The 10,630-nt window shown below is 37.2% G+C and overlaps 1 non-coding gene across 1 annotated transcript; it reads left to right on the forward strand.

Annotated features, from left to right (window-relative positions):
- Window positions 1-4,772: 4,772 nt before the first annotated feature.
- On the forward strand, window positions 4,773-4,879 carry LOC141681727 (small nucleolar RNA R71). Its single transcript, XR_012559158.1, has one exon. It is a non-coding gene; the product is annotated as a small nucleolar RNA R71 (small nucleolar RNA).
- Window positions 4,880-10,630: the final 5,751 nt, after the last annotated feature.

The following is a 10,630-nucleotide window of genomic DNA, read 5'->3' on the forward strand; positions in this document are numbered from 1 at the left end:
AAATTCATAAATCAATATAAAAACATATAATAGTCCAAAAATTACCAGAAAAATACTGTAATTATCTATATTTTATTCTGGTCATAATAAAATTAACATACTTATACTTTACCACATATAAGCATCCACATATCCACACCTATCATCAGATAATTCACCAAAAATCACATAATAATCACATAAAAATCATTTATTGATAAAAAAATAATTACACGGAATATCCCAGATATTACAAGACCTCTATCGTGCCACCTCTTGACTTTCTCCTTATACATTTTGTTGTTTTCATATGCTTGAAGTCGAAACTCGTCGAGTTCATTCAATTGAAGCATCCTCTTCTTTCCATCTACATCCAAATCAAGATTCAACTTCTTCAAAGCCCAATACGCTATATGCTCGAGCTCCACCGGCAAATGACACCCCTTATCATAAACCAACTAAAACAGAGACATTCCCAATGGAGTCTTGTATCCTGTTCTATACGCTCATTCAGCTTCATCAAACTTCAAAGACCAATCTTTCCTTGATGGACACACAACTTTCTCTAAAATGTGCTTGATCTCTCTGTTAGATACCTCAGCTTGACCATTCATCTGAGGATGATAAGCCGTAGCAATGCGATGATTCATATTATACCTTTATATCATAGCAGTGAACTTGCGATTGCAAAAATGCAACTCCTCATATCTGATTATGGCTCTCGGAGTTCCAAATCTTATGAATATCTATTTATGAAGAAAATTAAGCACTACCTTCACATCGGTTGTTGGAAACTCCTTGACTTCCACCCATTTCGACACATAATCGACCGCCAACAAGATATACTGATTGTTACAAGATGAGACAAATGGCCTCATGAAGTCTATTCCCCAAACATCTAAGACTTCAACCTCGAGAAGCACATTAAGAGGCATCTCATCCCTCTTGGACATATTACCCACACGTTGACATCGATCACATTTCAAAATGAACTGATGAGCATCTTTAAACAAAGTTGGCCAAAAGAAACATGCTTGAAGAATATGCTGAATCCTACAAGGAGAAACCAAATACATCTTCAATCAAAAAGTACCAGAATTGCTGCTGTCTTTTCTCCACCATAATGTCCTCCGTAAGCCGTTGAGTGGCAATCTCGCAAGATCCCTCCCATTTCGCTGTAAGGAATACATCTCCTGATGATTTGGTTAGCTCCTTATCGAAAAAGAAATGACTCATCCCACATATACCACTTCACTTCATGCAGAAACTTCTTCCTTTGAGCGTACGACAAGTCGGGAGGCATGATATTACTCACATGGTAGTTCACAATGTCTGCAAACCACGGTTCTTCCTCTTAAACTCCAAACAGCTGCTCATCAGGAAAAGACTCATTTATTGATGTTTTATCCAGTGAAGTTGCACTTGGATCCTCTAAACGAGAGAAATGATCAGCGACTTGATTCTCAGTACCTTTTTTCTCCTTGATCTCTAACTCAAATTCCTGAAGCAAAAGAACCCATCTGATCAATCTAGGCTTCGAGTTTTTCTTCGAGATGAGATATCGAATTACCGCATGATTAGTGAAAACTGTCACCTTCGTCCCAAACAGATAAGATCGAAATTTCTCAAAACCATAGACAATAGACAAAAGTTCTTTCTTCGTAGTAGTATAATTCAGTTGAGAATCATTTAGGGTCTTACTAGCATAGTAGACCACATGAAATATTTTGTTCTTTCTCTGCCCAAGAACTGCTTCAACTGTATAGTCACTTGCATCGCACATCATCTCAAAACGTTCACTCCAATCAGGTGCAGTTATGACAGGTGCCGTGATTAAAATCTTCTTTAAGAAATCAAAAGTAGCCAATCACTCATCATCAAACTTGAACGTGACATCCTTCTCCAGAAGATTGCACAAAGGTTTAGAAATTTTTGAGAAATCCTTGATGAACCGCCTGTAGAAGCCCGCATGACCAAGAAAACTGCGAACTCCCTTAACAGAATTTGGTGGAGGAAGATGTTCGATGACCCCCACTTTGGCTTTGTCCACCTCAAGACCCTTACTAGAGACCTTACACCCAAGAATAATGCCCTGTCGCACCATAAAATGACATTTCTCCCAATTGAGAACAAGATTGGTCTTAACACACCTCTTGAGAACGTCGCCTAGATTCTGCAAGCACTCATCAAATGAATCACCAAACACAGAGAAATCATCCATGAAAACCTCCACATTCTGACCAATCATGTCAGAGAAGATAGCCATCATGCATCTCTGAAATGTGCTCGGTGCTCCACATAAACCAAAAGAAATTCTTCTAAAGGCGAAAGTATCAAATGGACAAGTGAAAGTAGTCTTCTGCTGATCTTCTGGAGCAATGCAAATTTGATTATTTCCAGAATAGCCATCTAGAAGACAGTAGTACTCATGCCCAACCAATCTGTGAAGCATCTAATCAATAAATGGCAGAGGGAAGTGATCTTTTCTCATGGCCTTGTTCAACTTCCTATAATCTATGCAAACTCTCCACCCCGTGAATGTTCGAGTAAGAATGAGCTCATTCTTCTCATTAACAACGACTGTGATACCTCCTTTCTTTGGGACACACTGAACTGGACTCACCCAAGAACTGTCAGAAATGGGATAGATGATCCCTGCATCCAGCCACTTAAGAATTTCCTTCTTCACGAATTCCTTCATGATAGGATTTAGTCTTTTTTGTTGCTCAACAGTAGGCTTGCTACCTTCCTCTAGCAGAATTTTATGCATATAATAAGAAGGGCTGATTCCCTTGATATCTGTTATTGTCCATCTAATTGCCGATTTGAATTCTCTCAGAATTCTCAAAAAGTTTTTCCTCATCACTACCTGAAAGGTCAGATGCAATAATAACAGGCAAAGTAGATGCATCGCCTAAAACTGCATACCTCAAATGTTCAGGTAAAGGCTTAAGCTCAAGAGTAGGAGCTTCCTCAATAGATGGCTTGAGGCGCTTAGGATATTTGTCCAGGTCCTCCATTCCAAGATATTCAAAAGGCATATCCATCTTCCTCTTCCGAGGAGAAGCATTCAAAAATTGTAACTGCTCATTCTCTTCATCATCATCACTGTCGAAATTCCCCAACAAGGCCTTTTCTAAGGCATCAGACCTTAGCAATTGATCAAGTTTTGAAGTAACCACAGAATCAACCAACTCCACCTTTAAGCACTCCTCATTTTCCGTAGGGAACTTCATCGCATTGAACATATTAAAAGTTACATTCTGATCCAATACTCGCATGGTGAGCTCACCTTTCTGCATATCAATCAAGGTTTGGCCAGTCGCCAAGAAGGGTTTTCCCCAGATTATGGGAATCTTCTTATCCTCCTCGAAATCAAGAATTACAAAATCAGATGGAAAGATGAGTTTATCCACTTTGACCAAAATATCCTCAACAATGCCTCGTGGATAAGTAATAGAACGATCGACCAACTGCAAAGTCATATAAGTAGGCTTTGTATCCGACAAGTCCAACTTCTTGAAGATTGACAAAGGCATCAGATTGATGCTAGCTCCCAAGTCACATAAGCATTTTCAAATGACACCTTTCTAATGGTGCATTGAATAGTGAAGCTTCCAGGATCTATAAGCTTCGGAGGTAACTTCTGTTGCAGCACAGCACTGCATTCCATCATGAGAGCAATGGTCTCTAAGTCATCAAGTTTCACCTTATGAGAGAGAATACATTTCATAAACTTCACATAACTAGGCATTTGTTCAAGAGCTTCGGCAAAAGGTATGTTGATGTGAAGTTTCTTGAACACCTCCAGAAACTTCTCAAACTGCTTATCCAGCTTTTTCTTCTGCAGCCTATTAGGAAAAGGAGGTGGATGATAGATTTGTTTCACCCCTGTATTACCCTCAGGAGGAGTGTGCTCAATAGTAGTCTTCATTGGTTCCACTTCTGCTTCCTTCTACACTTCTTCTTCTTTAGCCTCAACTTCAGATTCTGGAGTTTTAGCTTTTTCAAGATTTGCAACCTTACCGGACCTCAATGTAATTGCCTTAACATGCCCTTTAGCTTCCTTCTTGCCTGGATCTTCAGTATCGCTTGGAAGCGTTCCAGGTTGACGAATCATTAATGCATTAGTAATCTACCCAATCTGATTCACCAAGGTCTTGATAGACACAGCTTGACTCTTGCACATGAGCCTCAACTCCTCCAATTCAGATTTTTCATTATCTTGCGGTAGCTGCTTAAGTTGAAGTTGTTGCCTAGGGGCATATTGCGGATGTTAAAAACCAGGAGGGTTATACTACTTTGCTGTGTATGGCTGATAAGGTTGTTGCACCGCATTCTGATTGTTGCTCCAGCTGAAGTTGGGATGATTTTGGTTATTGGGATGATAAGTGTCTGGAGCTTGCTGCTGTGATCTCTGAAAGTTGCTCAAAAATTGAGCCGATTTGTTAGAAATAGCACACTGCTCAGTTTCATGTGCCCCCGCACAAAGTTCACAAACACTAGTGATTTGATTAACTCCATAATTAGCCAAAGAGTCCACTTTCATCGTCAAAGCATGAAGTTTAGCAGCTATAGCAGTAGCTGTATCCACTTCTAGAATTTTGGCTACCTTGCCTTGCAAAATTCTTTCCGTAGGATTCTAGTATTCATTAGCTGCCATGAGCTCAATCAACTCATAAGCTTCATTATAGCTTTTAGCCCATAAGGCTCCACCAGACGCTTCATCGAGCATAGGTCAAGACTGAGCGTCCAAACCATTATAGAAATTGTTTATAATCATCCAATCAGGCATGCCATGGTGCGGGGACTTTCTTAGCATCTCCTTATATCGATCTCAAGCCTCATACAGAGATTCTCCAGTTTGCTGTGCAAACTGAGTAAGAGCATTCCTGATTACAGCAGTCTTCGCCATATGAAAAAATATAGTGAAAAACTTTTGAGCAAGATCCTCCCATTTGGTGATAGACTCTGATGGTAGAGAATGTAACCAGCACTTTGCTTTATCCCTCAGAGAGAATGGGAAGAGTCGCAGCTTGATAGCATCTTCAGTCACCCCATTGAACTTGAAAGTGTCGCAGATCTCGATGAAATCCCTGATGTGCATGTTGGGGTTTTCTGTAGGAGAACCCCCAAACTGAACTGAGTTCTGTATCATCTGAATTATGCTCGACTTGATCTCAAAAGTGTTAGCCGAGATCGCTGGTCTGATGATGCTCGACTAAATATCATTGATCTTAGGCTGAGAATAGTCCATCAAAGCCTTAGGAATTTATGCTTGATCTCCCATCACTATTAAAGATGGTTCCTCGACTTTCTCTTCTTCTTCTTCTACTTTCTCTTCGTCCTCAAAAACTTCCCTTCGAATCACTACAGCTTCCTCCTCAGCATGATCCAGAGTTCTCTTACGAGCCCGCGAACGCGTATGCATACACGCTCCCTAGAGTACCTGAAACACGACAAGGATAAGAGTAGGTAAGTAACAATGTCCGAGTCAATGAACTTTAATGATCACTGATGACAAACACATAAACTAAAAGTTAACACCGAGTCCCTGGTAGCGGCGTGAAAAACTTGTTAGTCACTATACACAGGCTAATAATTCATGCAAGTATACGCGATCGCAAGTAATGTAAAATTATTTCTAGTTCGTTCCCACAGAGTCTGGTTTAGGTTAACTATATGATTTATGCAGTTATGCAACAATGATATGGCTATTATTCAATGCTAAGACGAATAACAATTTGGGTTTTAATTATACTACGACTAACTATTGAGAATTATACTAGAGAACATTAACTAAGAGATTAAAGAGAGTTGAATAATATATAACACAAACATGGGATTCTAACTTCATTAAATACTTCATTCAATAGCCTTTTCATTCTTAACCGTAATGTGATGACACTAATCAGATAACACGAAACTGATAAACGCCAACTTTCGTTGTATGAATACCATACTACCAGACATCCACAAAAGAGATAGAAGCTAAATAGAAACCAATTATATTGAGACCCTATATGTCTATAGAATTTGACAACATAACGGTTTGATGCACAAGTTATCTATCATGATTACATAAGGAAAGTAAGATGGTTAAAATTACCTACGAATCATGCAAAACAATAACATATGAACCTATGCTAGCATGGCAAGTTCTAAACCCTTAAATTTACTTTCGCTTCATTAAAGATTAACACGCTATCTTATAAGTTTGCGACGCTCACAAGACGAATAAGCACAACCAAAACTAGGTTATCATACAATCACCACACACTACGGCATCGGAACAAATTAACTAAAGAAATCCATAAATAAATCCGCTAAAACCCCACGATAACGATTAGCCCATAATCGGTCTCATCATCAATGTGGGTTCCGATGAAACCATGGTATAATAAACATAGTCTTTATAAAAAAAATAATAAACAAAGTACGTAATCCAGAGTATTAGGTTCAACAAAACAAGAAACGAGCATCCAACTTTATAACTTTGTAAACAAAGATTCACAAGTATAAAATAGATTTTCTTTGCCTTCGTTAAATTGTGCTATAGGTCTTCTTGTCGTCTTCTCCATAAGCTCCATTATGAAAAATGTCTTTTTGTTATCTTTAAATAGTAACCCAATTAATCCAAAAGCCCAGAAAAATAGTCTTCTAATTGAAACAGGAATCTGGAGTCCCGACCTAGCGCGGCCGTACGCTTCACCAGCGCGGGCGCATTGACATTCTGCTTCTCTGGCGCGGCCGCGCGCTAGTACAGTGCGGGCGCGACGGTTTTCTGGAAAAACTGAAATTGCTTTCTTTTCTTGCTGCTATGAGTTGGCCTTCACGAGCTTTTATTCCTTGGACACCATCCTAACACCATATTGGCATCAAATCAATGCTAATTCACCTGAATTCCGGATTAATGCCTGAAATGCAAAAACACTAGAAAATACATTAAAACACCATCAACTTGAGTACGAATACACCAATTCAGAGATTTATGGAGCGTTATAAAGTGTCATAAATGCCACTCAACATTCACTAGCACACTTGAGATTGTTCTTTAGATATTCATTTTCTTGTTTGACTGTCTCAAGCTCCACAAGCATTAGCTCAAACTTTTGTTTCTCATTCTCAAGCTTCTCATTAACTTTTGATAACCTACTGACCTCCTCAGTAGCTGCTACCATGCTAGTGTGAATGTGGAACATTTCTATTCTCATCTTTTTAACAGTCTCCTTATATTGACTTCTATTTAAATCAATAGTGGTAAGAGTTGGTACCAGTGTTTTTGATGAGGATGACTCTCCTTGCTCCAAAGCCATGAGTGCCTTGTCCTTTTTCACTTTCTTTGGCTTCCTACATTCTGTAGCAAAATGGCCCAATTTATCACAATTAAAGCACCTGATCTTTGACCTGTCAACAGATCTTTTTTATAGCCATTTTTACTTCTATAGTTGTACTGTGCCTTTGTATTCCAGTTGTTGTCCTTGTTGAATATCTATCCCTTATTTTTGAAGAACTTTGGCTTTTTTATTCTAATATTACATAATTTTCTTGCTAAGTAAGGCTTGGACTGATCTAACTCATCTAGTTCATCCAAGGTATAGAATTCATCTTCTTCAAGTTCAAGAATAACTTGCTTCTGTGGTTCCTTGTTCTTTTGTTCACTACTTGAAACAACTGGAGTCTGGATTTCTAGTTCATCATCAGATGACTGGGTGTCATTAACAACTAGTTCACTTGCTCCATCAACAATGTGCCCTTGACCAGCTCTTAAAGATTTTCTTTAGATCATTTCCATTTTATAGGTTTTAAGAATGCCTTACAAAACCTCCAGTGTCATTCTACTCAAGTCTCTCCCTTCTCTTATAGCTGAAATCTTCTGTTCTACATGGTCAGGAAGGGTGAGCAAAAACTTCAAGTTAACCTCCTCAGCTTCATAGTATTTGTCATGAAGCTGCAAGTCATTAATCAGCTTGTTGAATCTTTCAAAGACATCAGTTATACTTTCTTTAGGTTTAGCCATAAAACCCTCATACTGAGACACCAGTATTCTCCTTTGGTTAGATCAAACTTCCTCTGTACCTTCACAAAAAATCTCTATTTTCTCCTAGATCTATTTGGTTGTGTCACAGTTGATAATGTTATTGTACATGATATTGTCAAGTGACTATCAGAATTAATTGCAGACCACTATCAAGGGAAACTTTTTCTTTCTCAATGTATGTGTATTTTGAAGGATCTTTAGGACCATAGTAAGTTGGGATGACCATGTCTCCTTCTGTAGACTCTTCAATCCTTTCCATAGAACAAAAGGTCCATTCTTCAGAATCTGGATGTACAAGGGATTGGTCATCCTTAAAAACAACATCATCTTCTTTTTCCATAATGTGTAGTTAGTCTTATCAAAGGCTACTATCTTTATACTGCTAATCTTCTGTGTATTTATTCTTCCAAAATCTTTCATCTGTTTGCATTCAGATTTTGCGCTGATACCACTTGTAAGATAATCAATACAACACAGGGGGGTGAATGTGATTTGGATATTTTTAAGGCTTTTTGAATGTTTGTTTCTTGGTTAACAAAACAGATTAGAAATGTAGTAATATTATGTTAACTGAAATAAAACTATGCACACAATATTTCAAAACTTACTTAACTTTGTATTAAAATTAAGCTAGTGTCTTGCTACAAATCCTGGGTTCTTTGTAAGTAAAGAACTCAGCTTCTTCCTTGAGAGAGTTACAAGAAAAACTAGATATGTTTGATACAAATTAAAAGCAAAGGACCAGTGTTTACTTTATAGATTAGTAAACACAGGTTGATACAGCATGCACTAGAATGTACTAAACCCTAATTTAAGTTATCTCTAAAGCTTTCCATTTTTGGCTTAGTGTATCTTTACAAATCGTGTAGGTCTATAACTTTCCTTTGTCAGTTAATCTTGGCATTTGATCTTGCACTCTTCAAGCTGCTTTTATAGACTTTTCAATCTAACTGATTAGATCGTTAATTGATCGATAATCTTGAATATTTAACCTGTCTGCATTCTGTACTTGAGGTTCATATCGAGATCCTCAGTTTGTTGTATAGAGAACTGACATCTCGATAAGTATAATGGCTTATCGAGATCTCTTAGTTCTCTACAAGTGTTTTGACTTGTCAAGGTCTTTGAGTTCTATATAAGTGAACTTGGCTTGTCGAGGTCTTCAAACTTCTGCATGTAGAGATGACTTGTAGATATCTCTTAGATCTCTATAAGCATTTTGACTTTTCGATATCTCTGAGATCTCTCACGAGAAAATTGACTTATCGATATCTCTGTTAGGAATATGTCATAGACTTGATGATAAGTTCACCAAAACACCTTAGTAGATTTAATTTAGTGTTTTTGTAGCTCTCAACGGATGATTTATTTCAACATCCGTTGAGAGAGTAGCTTAGGTATTAATAAGTTTTGTAACACATTCCTGCATATTATATTACCTTAAAGATCTAGAAGTTGTAGGATATTCAAAGTCATGTTGACTACTAGATTGATATGCAAAATAGGTTGGCCAATTGTATATATTAGATGCCTTGTAATTTTGCATAAGTGAAATGGAGTTAACTGCTATGGAAGACTTTCAACAGATGATTCTACAAAGTTTCAACGGATGATCCAAGTCACATTCAACGGATGATTCAACACAGTTTTGACGGATGATCCAATGAAGATTCAATGGATGTTCAAATTCAAATTGCAGTTGATAGTGACTTGACAGTCACATTGGTTGATTAGATACAAATGAAATGTTGCAGCCTATTTACAGGTTTTAGAGAACAAAGAAGTATTTCCATTTCCATGCTTACTTGAAGAAAATTAAAGATACTTAATGGAGAAATGAAGAAGCATGTGATTAGACAAAGACACATTTTGTTTTATTAGTTTGTCTTATTCACTTGTATCTTGGTAATATATAAACCAAGAGTAGCTAGTAGTAAATTAAGCAATTAATAAGAGAAATAGAAAAAGCTGTATCTGTAAAGAATTTATTTGTTCTTTGTAACTCTACTTGTAAGAAGCTGTGTGCAAATATTGCATCACAGAGTTCTCGATCTTATATATATATATATATATCTCTGGTGGAAAAGTTCAATCCACTAGAAAGTTTTTAAATACTTGTGTTTAATTACCTTGTGTTTTTTTACCTCAATATTTTCATTCCGCACTTTTGCTTAATCAAACACTATCATATATATTTGAGATAAAGTATTTCTTAAAATCAAAAAAGGAACCAAAATTACATTCAGCCCCGCTTCTGTAATTCTTTGTTAGATATTTTTGGAATAACAATCTCCAATCTTCGCATCTTCATTTTGACTTGTCGATATCTCTGAGTTCTCTATTGCAGAAATGACTTGTCGATATCTCGAAGATCTCTATATACATTTTGACTTGTAGATATCTCTAAGATCTCTAATGATAATTTGACTTGTCGATATCTCCAATCTTCATGTCTTCATTTGGCTTGTCGATATCTCTGAGACTTCTCTATTAGCTGTTTTTGGACTTCTCGATAAGTCATTCTGGAGTTCTCGAATGACTTCTCTATATGACTTGATCTGTGACTTGTAGATATCTTGACTTAAAATATTTTTCCTAAAACAGATTTAT

The sequence above is a fragment of the Apium graveolens genome, chromosome 1 (assembly GCF_009905375.1).
Source record: "Apium graveolens cultivar Ventura chromosome 1, ASM990537v1, whole genome shotgun sequence".
In the NCBI taxonomy this organism is placed as follows: domain Eukaryota; kingdom Viridiplantae; phylum Streptophyta; class Magnoliopsida; order Apiales; family Apiaceae; genus Apium; species Apium graveolens.